At 48.7% G+C, this 10578-nt stretch overlaps 1 protein-coding gene across 1 annotated transcript in view; it reads left to right on the forward strand.

Moving 5' to 3' along the window:
• Positions 1 to 10578, forward strand: part of MYO5B (myosin VB) — a 403095-nt gene that overhangs the window by 286479 nt on the left and 106038 nt on the right. The window lies entirely within an intron of this gene.

Raw genomic sequence — 10578 nt, forward strand, 5'->3', positions numbered from 1 at the left:
AGAGCACTTCCTAACCTTTTTCACAGCTCAGCAGGCATAGAAAATGGAATTCTGTGGTAGTACTCCTCTCGAGGGCACCAGCTGCAGGGAGTCTGTCCCTTGTAGACCCCTGACCCAGCGACGGATGAATAAAGTACACTGACACACAGATATTCTGCTCTGCCAGTCCAGCTGAGGGTCTGAGCCACTTACAGGCTCTCTGCTGAGTCCTGTAAACAGTTGCCAGTGGGCCCTGATCAGCTAGTCAGACTTGCATTTATTCAGTAAGATTAATTAACAAAAGCTTGAGTCAACACCACTAGAGGGTAATTGACATTGTAGACTTCCTGAATAAAAAAGCACTTACACAACCAAGGTACATCAAAGGTTAGTCTTAAGATTAATGAGTAAACAAGCTAGCTAGGTAAACTACTCTGCTTTTCTTTATTACTATTTTAATTTGTTTATCTAAAGGTAAAGGGATCAGGCCACCTTCAGCCAGATCTGTTACCAAAGCTATTCTAACTTCTAGGCCTTCCAGGAAGATTTGCTTCTATTTCTATAACTATCTCTAACATTTTTCCCACCAGCCTGACTGAACCCCAACAGAATTCTTTGTACAGCTTGCTTGAGTTTATGATGAGGCTACTCCTAACTGCAAGCTGCCGGCTCAGGATCTCTGGCTTCTCCAGTTCTCAGGGGCTACATAGCACGGCCCATCTGGTACACCTGGGTAAGGGCTCTGATGTGGAGCCCAGGCCTAGCCCTGAAGCTAGCAGAGGGGAAGGTAGCTGCTGCATCTAGCTGGTTGCATCACCAGCCTTAGGCCCTCCCCCAGATACTTGTTTTAAGTAAGGCAATAGATTTTATGTTTTAATTGAAACAATTTGAACTCACACCTGACAGCTGAGACTGGAGAACTATAGAAGCAGAGCTACTGGGGCCTTTTGTGAGGGGCAAATCCTTAAACATTTCCATGGTGCCAGACATTTCAGGGATTACAGCAGAGTATGATCATTAATGGCTCGATAAAGGTTAAATTATATCAAAAATCACTTGAACAAGGTAATAAAAACAATTACCTCAGAAATTTTAATTTTTCAAGTTTTCTGTTCAGAAAATCTGTTCATCTGGAGTAGCTCATTGCCAGATGATCAGGATCTAAGGTCGTGTTTTATTTTGTAAATGTGTTGCAGCCATCTTCTGAGCATCATCTTAGCTGCTCAAGTCTAGCTATAGACAGTGCAGAATATTATAGTAAATGTATGCATAGCTTAAAATTTGCCTTTTTAAAAGAGAGCCTAAATACTAGCCCACCTTGCCATGCCATCTTTTTTTTTTTTTTTTTTTTTTAACAGGGTAAGGGGGTAACAGGCTGGTTAATCAAGGGCTATAGTTAGCTGGACTCCGGTTGATTGAGGTTTTTGCTGTGGTCCACCTATCAGTGTCCACATTTTAACATCTTACTTTTTATGGACAAGAAAAATCTCTGTTAAAGGTCAGCTGATTTCAGGGCCTGTGAGTAGCCCACTCTGCCATGTGGCTGCCTTCTCATTTGTCTAGGATCATAGTTTCCCTCTTCTATTCCTTCGCTGGATTTCTCCAAGATTACTACGAAGACCTCTGATTCCCAAAGAGGAAACTCTGGAGGGGACCCAGATCAGACTGGCTGAGTCGGCCCCCACACTGGGCTCTCCTCCAGTTAATGGGACCACATGCCACTGCCTGGGGCTGCTGCTGTGATGTTCTCAGGACACTGGGCCTTTCCTGGCACAGCTGCCTCTTCTCTCCACTGACGGGGAGCCTGCCTGCTTCTCAGTGCTAGGCTTCAGTGCAGCTTCTCCCTCCTGCTTCCCCTGGTCTAGCATGTGGCACTTCATGTCACTCTTAGAGCCCATAGCATGCTGACCTATGTTCCAGATGTGTGTGTCCTTTTTCGTAGAGGACAGTGTCTTCAAGTTTACACCACCTCCTTAGTTATGAGCTCTGAGCCTAATACACAGGGGGAACCTACCTAATATTTATGGAACGAATGAAAGAACAAGTGACTTGCCTAAAGGAAAAGTATATGAATACATGCTGTTTCCTCTGCCTGCAATGCTTTTTCCCCTCTTTTGCCTTCCTGACAAAGTGGTATTCTTCCAAACTGAGCTCTGAAATACCTCCTAGCCTCCCAGATGTTGTTAGCTACTCCATCTTCTATGGGCCAGCAGCACTCACCTCCTCCCTTCCTTTATTGTGTTCATCCCCTTATGTTGTAATTGAGGGCTTGTCATTTTACCAGACTGTGAACACATAAATGACAAGGGTCCTATTGTGGCTGTGTTCCTAGCACAATTCCTGGTTGTCACAGGAATACATGAGTTCGTGCAGCTGGCTGCATGGGAACCAGCCAAGAGCTGCTCATGACTAGAACCTGCCAGTAATGGCTCATCCTATGAGGAATATACAGAAATCACCCTTATTTTACAGCTGAGGAAACTGAGGCACAGAAAGCTGATATAAATTGCCCAAGGCTGCTTAGGTGGACTGATTCTAACTCCCACTGTCTAAACTACATTGCCCTCTGATCCAGTCTGATTGAGTAATGTCGCTGAGCACAGTTATCCTTCCTGGAGACTGAAGAGAAACACTAGTGCTAAGATTTCCCTGGGGCCTTCTATTTCCTGCTTTTTATTTTTCTCCACTTCTTTGGCTGCATCTGGACACCCATACTTCTCATGCTGAGTGACCTGGGACTTTGTATCGAGAAACTAGGACTCGACAGAGCTGCACATTAGCTTAGAGGGGCACATGCCAGTTCCCCACCCTGTCCCGAGCAAGTGCTAAGTACGTTTTAGAACAGAACGATGAGGAGAGAAGTGGGGACAAAGGTGGCCTACAGGACAGGCACCAGGCACTTAAAGACCACCTTCTTGGAGGCGCAGCCTGCTGCTGGGGGCTGCTTCATTAGGCTGTCAGTGAGGTTTTAATAAATTGTTGTGGTTGTTTAGGGGAGAAGAGTAGATTCTGGCAGCCTCTTCCCTGCAAGGATTTTAGGAATAGCCCCTATCATTCTTAACCTGAATTTGTTTATCTTTAACTCCACAGATACTTACTGAAATTCTTTGTACTCTAATCTAGAGGGGTTAGTGTGAGGGTTATAAAAAGAGTGCATTATATGACCCTGCCCTCCAGAATTAATAATAGTCTAATGTGACGATGGCCATAACTGTAGAGGACCACATCATGGAGACTGGCTGTCGTGCAAGCCTGAACCTTCATCACAGTGGCGAAGGAGTGTATTAACAAACATCTACAGGGAGCCCATGGAGCACAAGGCTGTGTGTGAGCGCTGTGTAGAGGAGACAGTGTCACGAAAGGGGATGCTGCAGTTGGAGACTTGGGGCCTGGGAGACCCAGATCTGGGGTTATCGTTTGATATTTGCTCAAGTCACCTTGAGCAAGTCACTTCACTACTCTAGGCTTCAGTTTTATCATCTGTGAAGTAAAAGGAGTGGCTTGGAATGGATTTCTAAGGTTGCTTTCAGCCCCTGCAGTCTGACTCTTAGAGAAAGTTTCTCAAAGATGGTTGATTGATCAGTGAACAGTCAGTTCTAAGGGTTAGAGGAAGCAGATCTGGGTGGGAGATGTTCTGGAGACACACAGGGTGAGGACAGTGGAGATGAGGCTGATGGGTGTCTCAGTAGAGCAGGTGAAACCCTCAGAGAAATCCTTGTTCAGAAAAAGTGGCCTTGCAGAGCATATCATCCCTTCCTGTTTTTTTTTTCCAGAATAGGGAATGAAGCGCAGGTACTGTTGTTGCTTGGATGTGGTAGGCAGCCCCCAGCCTCTGGCTCTGCTTAAGCTGGAGGACCCAGGCTTGTCCCCCAACTCGGGGGCTTAGCTACCCTGCTTTGGCTTCCTGGCCCCTCCTGGCTGAGCCATGGAGCCTCCCCCAGCAGGGCAGAGATCAAAGCAGGGCCGTGGCTGCCTCAAAGCTCCCAAGCCCCATCCAGCCCCTGTTCCTCTCAGCATGAGCTGAAGTCCCAGTGGGTGCATGGCTCTGAGCAGACACAGGGAGGAGAGCCAGCCCAGAGCCCACTCTTGCCAGCTTCATGAGCAGCCTGGCCCAGGCCGAGGACTCAGTCAGTGACACTCAAGCTGGAAGCTGTGCCGCCAGCTCAGCCTTAGCTCAGGCAGGACAGCCTTCCCTGTGTGTGGAACCCGACTCCTAGTAACCCAATAGGGCTTAACCTATGAAGAATGATGACTCAGCACTTTTCAGGGCCATTTGCCAACATGAAACGCAATGTTGTGTGTGTATTTTTCCTTGGACTTGGCTCATTCCTTCCTTTCTCATTATGGTCTTCATGCCAGTGAGCAAATGAGATGGCCAGTTGATTTACAAAGAGCTCTGTCATCATGGGTTATTCTCCCAGTGCTCTGTCCCAGGCTTGTCCACAGGAACCCTGCTGGGTCGTCTTTCCTCATCCACAGGGGTGAGCCAGGGAAGGGCAACTAATTTTAACCTAATGGATGTAATTAAGACAGTAATTACAGGTCCAAAACAATCTCATAGTTTTATTTGGGGGTTATTTGCATCCTGTAATTATGCATACAACTGTGTGGCCATTTGAGGATAATCTTTTTAAAATGTTGATCAGATCAGGTCATTCCCTTGCTCAAAGCTTGCCTGTGGCTCTCACCCCAATTTTATGCTGCAACCTACAAGGCCTTTTGTGATTGGCTCCTCCCACCAATCACCTTCAGTTCCCCAGCTAGCCATCCTGGCTTTCCTGATCCTCAGATATACCCAGCAGTTGCACCACTGGACATAGGCATCCACTCTGCCCTTCTCCTGGAAATTTCCTCCTTCCTTCTTTTCTGTGGTTGCCTTCCTGCAGCTCATTTAGATCTTTGCTCAGCTGTCACCTCCACAGAGCTGCCTTCCTTGAGCATCCTTTTTGAACATCCCCATCCCATGCTCACCAGCCCCCAGTTTGTTTTCTTCATAATCCTCACCATTCTCTGAAAACAGAAAGCATCTTTATTTGCTTGTCTGTCTGCCCTCACCATGATGTCAGTTCTTTGAGGTCAGGCGTCTTGTTCACTGCCATGTTCTAGAGTCTGGCCCATAGTAGGGTCTTGGGGTCTGTTAAGCAAATGCTAAGACTTTGTGTCCATCTACAGAGAGGGGTGCATGAAGTCTGGCCAGGGGATTTTGCATTGGAAGAACAAGGGTGGTATGGGCCATGTTATTTCTCTGCTCACTAGTGACCAACCAGATCCCCTCCCTACCTTGTAAAGGACCCTGACAAGTTCCAGTTGGCCGCACCAAGATCTTCTTCCGAGCAGGCCAGGTGGCCTACCTGGAGAAGCTGCGGGCTTGACAAGTTCCGGACAGCCACCATCATGATCCAGAAAACTGTCCGGGGATGGCTGCAGAAGGTGAAATATCGCAGGCTGAAGGGGGCTACCTTAACCCTGCAGAGGTACTGCCGAGGACACCTGGCCCGCAGGTGAGCCAGGCTGGGGCAGATCAGGGCAGCAGATCATGGCAGGGAAGATGGGGGTCTGCCTTTCTCAGCTACTTGGTTTCTCTCTTCCTCTGTGCTGAGAGTGGTTCCTGTTGGGGCCATGTCTGCATCTTGGCTTTACCCCGGCAGCTGGGCCTACCCCTATAATCAATGCCCTTCTCACCTCAGGGGGTAGGTCTAGTTTCCACATCTCCTGGTTTCCCCAGGCTCCCTCTATCCTACCAGCATTAGAACCAGCTGGTTTTGCCACAAACCAACTGGTTTCCCAGTTTGTTTCCCAATTTCCCCTTTGCCTGAACCTCAAAGTAAAAAACTACTTTTAGGAAAGAGACCAATACAGCCTGGCACAGTTAACCTGCGCTTGGCCTCATATTTATTCCACAGATTTCATAATGCCTCAGAGTCAGGCGATTAGGGCTGCAAAGGTCCTGGGAGGTCCCTTTTGTGAGTTACTGCACAAGCCAGGATGGAGAGAGAGTGGCTTGTCTAAGCACGAGTGTTGACATAGGGGTGGAGCCAGGATGCCAATCAGCCTCCCTGCCCGCCCCCAGCTCGACCCTGAGCAGAAGAAACTACTGCAGGGTTCCTTCCTCACTGACACTGGGCTGATGAGGCCACTACAGCAGCAGGAGTGTGTCAGCCAAGACAGGCTGAAGACAGCCTGCCCTCTGACCCTACCCTCAGTTGTTAGGTTTGAGCCCAGGCCTGGTTCAAGTCCAGTGCCCTCTCCAGAAAGGAATTTCCTTAGAGAAGTGAAAATAATTGCCACAAAGTCTTGTGTTTGGAGGCCAAACAGAGAGCTAGACTAGGGAATCATGCATTTCAGTAAACAGGTGACACATGGGCTGAGTGGGTCACGTTCTCCTTTGAGGCTTTGCTGAATGATTTCCAAGGTCCTTTTTAGCATTTCACACTGAGTCTCTAATTGAGCACTTGTTATAGGCCTGGCAGCAAACAAGACCCTTCAGAAGGGAGGAAGTGTTAGACTGGCTTTATTTAGGAGGTGAGATGGGAAGGCAGAACGGCAAGAGAGGAGAGAAATGGCCACATTCAGTGCATCCCGAGCAGAAAGGGTTGAGGAGATAAAGGAAACAGAGATTGGTCTGGGCCTGAGAAGGTTTAGTCACTCAGCAAACACTTACCCAGTGCCTGCAGTGGGTCCGGGATGATGGAGACACAGCCCCTGGAATCTCCAAGCCTGTGGAGGTACAGAGGACAGGCAGCAATGTGAACACACGATGTAGAATGCTACTGGTGAAGTAGTTGAGGACTGCCCAGGCACAGTGAGGTAGAAGAGTGTTCAGATAAGGATCATAGAGGAGGTCAGACTCTGACTGAGTTTGAAGCTTGTGGGAAGCCTTTCGGGACCATAAGGAAAGAACTAACACTGCTTTTCTAGCCTCAGCGTCAAATGCCTAAGGCATTGCTACATTTGTTAGGGGTGGAAGAGAGTTGGCTTCTCCTGGGTGTGTCCAGGTAGGGCACAGAGGGAGGGGTTTGCATTTGCAGATGTCTCAGGGTCCTCTGCATCAGGGCGGTCATACTGTCTCCCTGACATGCCTTTTCCTCTTGCTCCCCAGGCTGGCTGAGCACCTGCGGAGGACCAGAGCGGCTGTGGTGCTCCAGAAACCATTACCGCATGCAGAGGGCCCACCAGGCCTACCAGAGGGTCCGCAGAGCTGCCATGTTATCCAGGCCTCATCCGGGCCATGTTTGTGCGGAGAACCTACCGCCAGGTGAGTAGCACTCTGAGGGCCTCACGGCTGCAGATTCAGAACTAAGCGCACAGATGATTACTGCCAACATGAACTTCTGTCAAGCACTCCCACTTTTTCTAAATCCTTTCACATCTCTGCTCTCACAAATCCTTTCTGAAGTCCCACAAGGTAGGAAGGGTGTGCATACTGTTGTCTTAGTCCATTAAATGTTGCTATAACAATATCTGAGGCTGGGTGATTTATGAAGAAAAGAGGTTTATTGGCTCACAATTCTGGTGGCCGGAAAGTTCACAATCGAACATCTGCTTCTGGAGAGGGCCTCAGGCTGCTTCCACTCATGGTGGGAGGCGGAAGATGGTGTGTGCAGAGGTCGCATGGTGAGAGAGGAAGCACAAGAGTGGCTCTTTTAACAAGCAGCTCTAATGAGAACTAACAATGAGAAATCACCCTTGAAGAAGGGCATTTATTTGTTCATGAGGGATCTGCCTCTATGACTCAAATATCTCCTGTTAGACTCCACCTCCAACATAGGGGATCAGATTTCAACATGAGTTTTGAAGGGACCCAGCATCCAATCATGGCAGTTTTCATACCCCTTCTGATACCTGAGTTGCTCAGAGAAGCAGGGACCTGCCTGAGGGCCCAGGCCAGCCAACAGCAGGGCCAGGTGACCCACCTAGGGCTCATTCACACTTGAGAGCAGGCGGTGGTATTGGCATCATCAGGTCTAACTCCTCCACTTAACGGATCAGGAGCTTGAAGCCCAACATGGTGAGGTCAGGAGGGAGACCCCGACCTCTTCCCTGCCAGGTTCTTGCTGTTTGTGTTGTTCCAGTGAAGCCAAACCCTTGGGTTCGGGAGCCCCACATCAGGACACATCTGTTCAACCTGGTAACACCAACACATCTGAAGCACAGAGCTGACTTGAAACACGAATTGGAAGGAAATGTCTAAAATGGTTTTAATTTTTCATTAAGTGAACATCTGTCTCTTCTATGATCACAGAAGGTGTGATTTTCTAAATAATAAAAGTAAAGCACTAAATCGATAATAATAAAAATGTGTCAGGGTGGAGCACACCCTGGTGTAATATGTAGAGAAACCCAGGCCGTTGGAAGAAGGTTCTGTGAGTGTTCTTGGGTGATGGGTGGCATCGGTGTGCTGCTCCCATGGAAGGGGCAGTGATATTTGGGAGTTTCTCAGCAGGGGCAGCATGTGCAAAGAGTGAGCACTGATGTGGCTCCCAGCTCTGTCACTCATGGCTGTGGCACTGTTCATTGCTCAGCCTATTGCTTGTACTCATTTATTCCACAAACATTTTACCAGGCATTAGGGCGAGCACACTGATGATGCTTTCATTTCCTGAGTGGTTTTTAACTTGGTAGAAAAAAAAAAAAAACAGTGAGTTACACACCAAGTTTGTAATTATAAGCCATTAGCCTGCTGTGGACACTCACTGAAGTATCTCACTTCCAGCTCAGTGCCACCAGGAGGGGACCTCCACCTGATAAATGGGTGGAGAGCAAGTGGATGATCATTAGACCCCTACAACCTTGAGGTTTCAGATTGTGGTTTCCTAACCATAAAACGAAAAAGTAAAACAAAGCTGAAAAGAGGTTTGACAGCTGATTCCCGTGGATATGTGGGCTGCAGAACCTCGCTGAAATGTGTTATAAAACAACCACCAAAGCCTTAGATCTTAGGGGGCACATTGTCTGTGTAACTCCTAGAACCAAGGCTGCCCTGGGCTCTCCCCTCCATGGGCAGTGATGTATGCTTCCTTCACTCCTGTCCTGCAGCGCAAACCCACAAGGTATGTATGCTTGTTTCCCACCAGGTCCTCATGGAGCACAAGGCCACCACCATCCAGAAGCACGTGCGGGCTGGATGGCGCGCAGGCGCTTCCGGCGGCTGCGGGATGCAGCCATTGTCATCCAATGTGCCTTCCGGATGCTCAAGGCCAGGCGGGAGCTGAAGGCCCTCAGGATTGAGGCCCGCTCAGCAGAGCATCTGAAACGTCTCAACGTGGGCATGGAGAACAAGGTGGTCCAGCTGCAGCGGAAGATCGATGAGCAGGTCAGTGTCTGCAGCTCCCTACCTAGGTGTTGGGAGCTGGGGTACTGGAGCATTTTGAGAGAGCCCACGGCTTCCTTGGGGAATGGCACATGCCGAAGACCCGAGGGAGCACAGATGTCCTCAGACCACAGCAGATACTAACTGTGGCAGGCAGATCAGTGACCCCTAAAGATACCCTCAGCCTAGGATCTGTGAGTGTGTTACCTTATATGGCGAAAGGACTTTGCAGATGCAATTAAATTAAGAACTGTAGGATGGGAAGAGTATCCTGGATGTGCCAGGTGGGCTTGATTAATCACAGGGTCCTTGTAAGAGGGAGGCTGGAGGATCAAGGTCAGAGGAGAAGTGACGACAGAATCAGAGGTGGGAGGGATGCAGGCAGCCTTGAGAAGCCAGAGAAGACAAAGACATGGACTCTCCCCTAGAGCATCCAGAAAGAATGCAGCCCTGCCCAACCCCTTCAGACTCCTGACCTCCAGAGCTGTAAGATAATGATTTATGCTGTCTTGAGTCATAACTTGGTGGTAACTTGTTGCAGCAGCAATAGGGAACTGACACACTAGCCCAAGGTGCTGGTGTTTTGCCCTGCAGGGTGACATAGGGTAACACAGCAGCAGCTGGTGTGCATGGAGGGCTTGTGTGTGGGTATGGGGCTGGCGCTTTGTCTGGAGTAGCTTGTCTAATATAGCGGCCCTCCTACAGCAAGTATTACCATCCCCCTTTTGTACAATGAAGACACTGGAAGGGCACATGGCATCCTAAAGTCACACAGGTGGCAGTGGCAGGGCCGAGGTTTTGAACCCCAGCTGTCTGGCTCCAGAGTCCATGCTCTGTATCAGTTTGCCCTTCTGCCTCTCTGTCTGCCTATCTGTCTGTCTGCCTCTTTTGGAAAGAGTGTTTGCTTTGGAAATCAGAATTCAATTCTTCTGCTTAAAAGTTGAGTGACTGATGTGACTACTCTGAAAATGTGACTACATTTTCTTATCGTAAAATGGGGCTGACAGGGCTGAAAGAAGAATAAATGGTCTAATGCATATGCAGCGCCTGGTATGCAGTAGGAGAAACTTGAAAAATGGTTAGCGCTCTTATTTTTTGAGCTTTGTCCTCTTTCTACCCTGGCCACCTTCCCATGTCAGGCCAACACAGGATAAACAAGCCATGATTAAATCCGTGTAGGGGGTTGGGTACCGTACAAGGTAGTACAAGAGATTCGAGACAAGCACAGAACACTCAGCTTCGTCTAATGGAATAGACGAGGCTCACATGTATGCATGCACAAACCTGGA

The sequence above is a fragment of the Nomascus leucogenys genome, chromosome 4 (genome assembly GCF_006542625.1).
Source record: "Nomascus leucogenys isolate Asia chromosome 4, Asia_NLE_v1, whole genome shotgun sequence".
Taxonomy (NCBI): Eukaryota; Metazoa; Chordata; class Mammalia; order Primates; family Hylobatidae; genus Nomascus; species Nomascus leucogenys.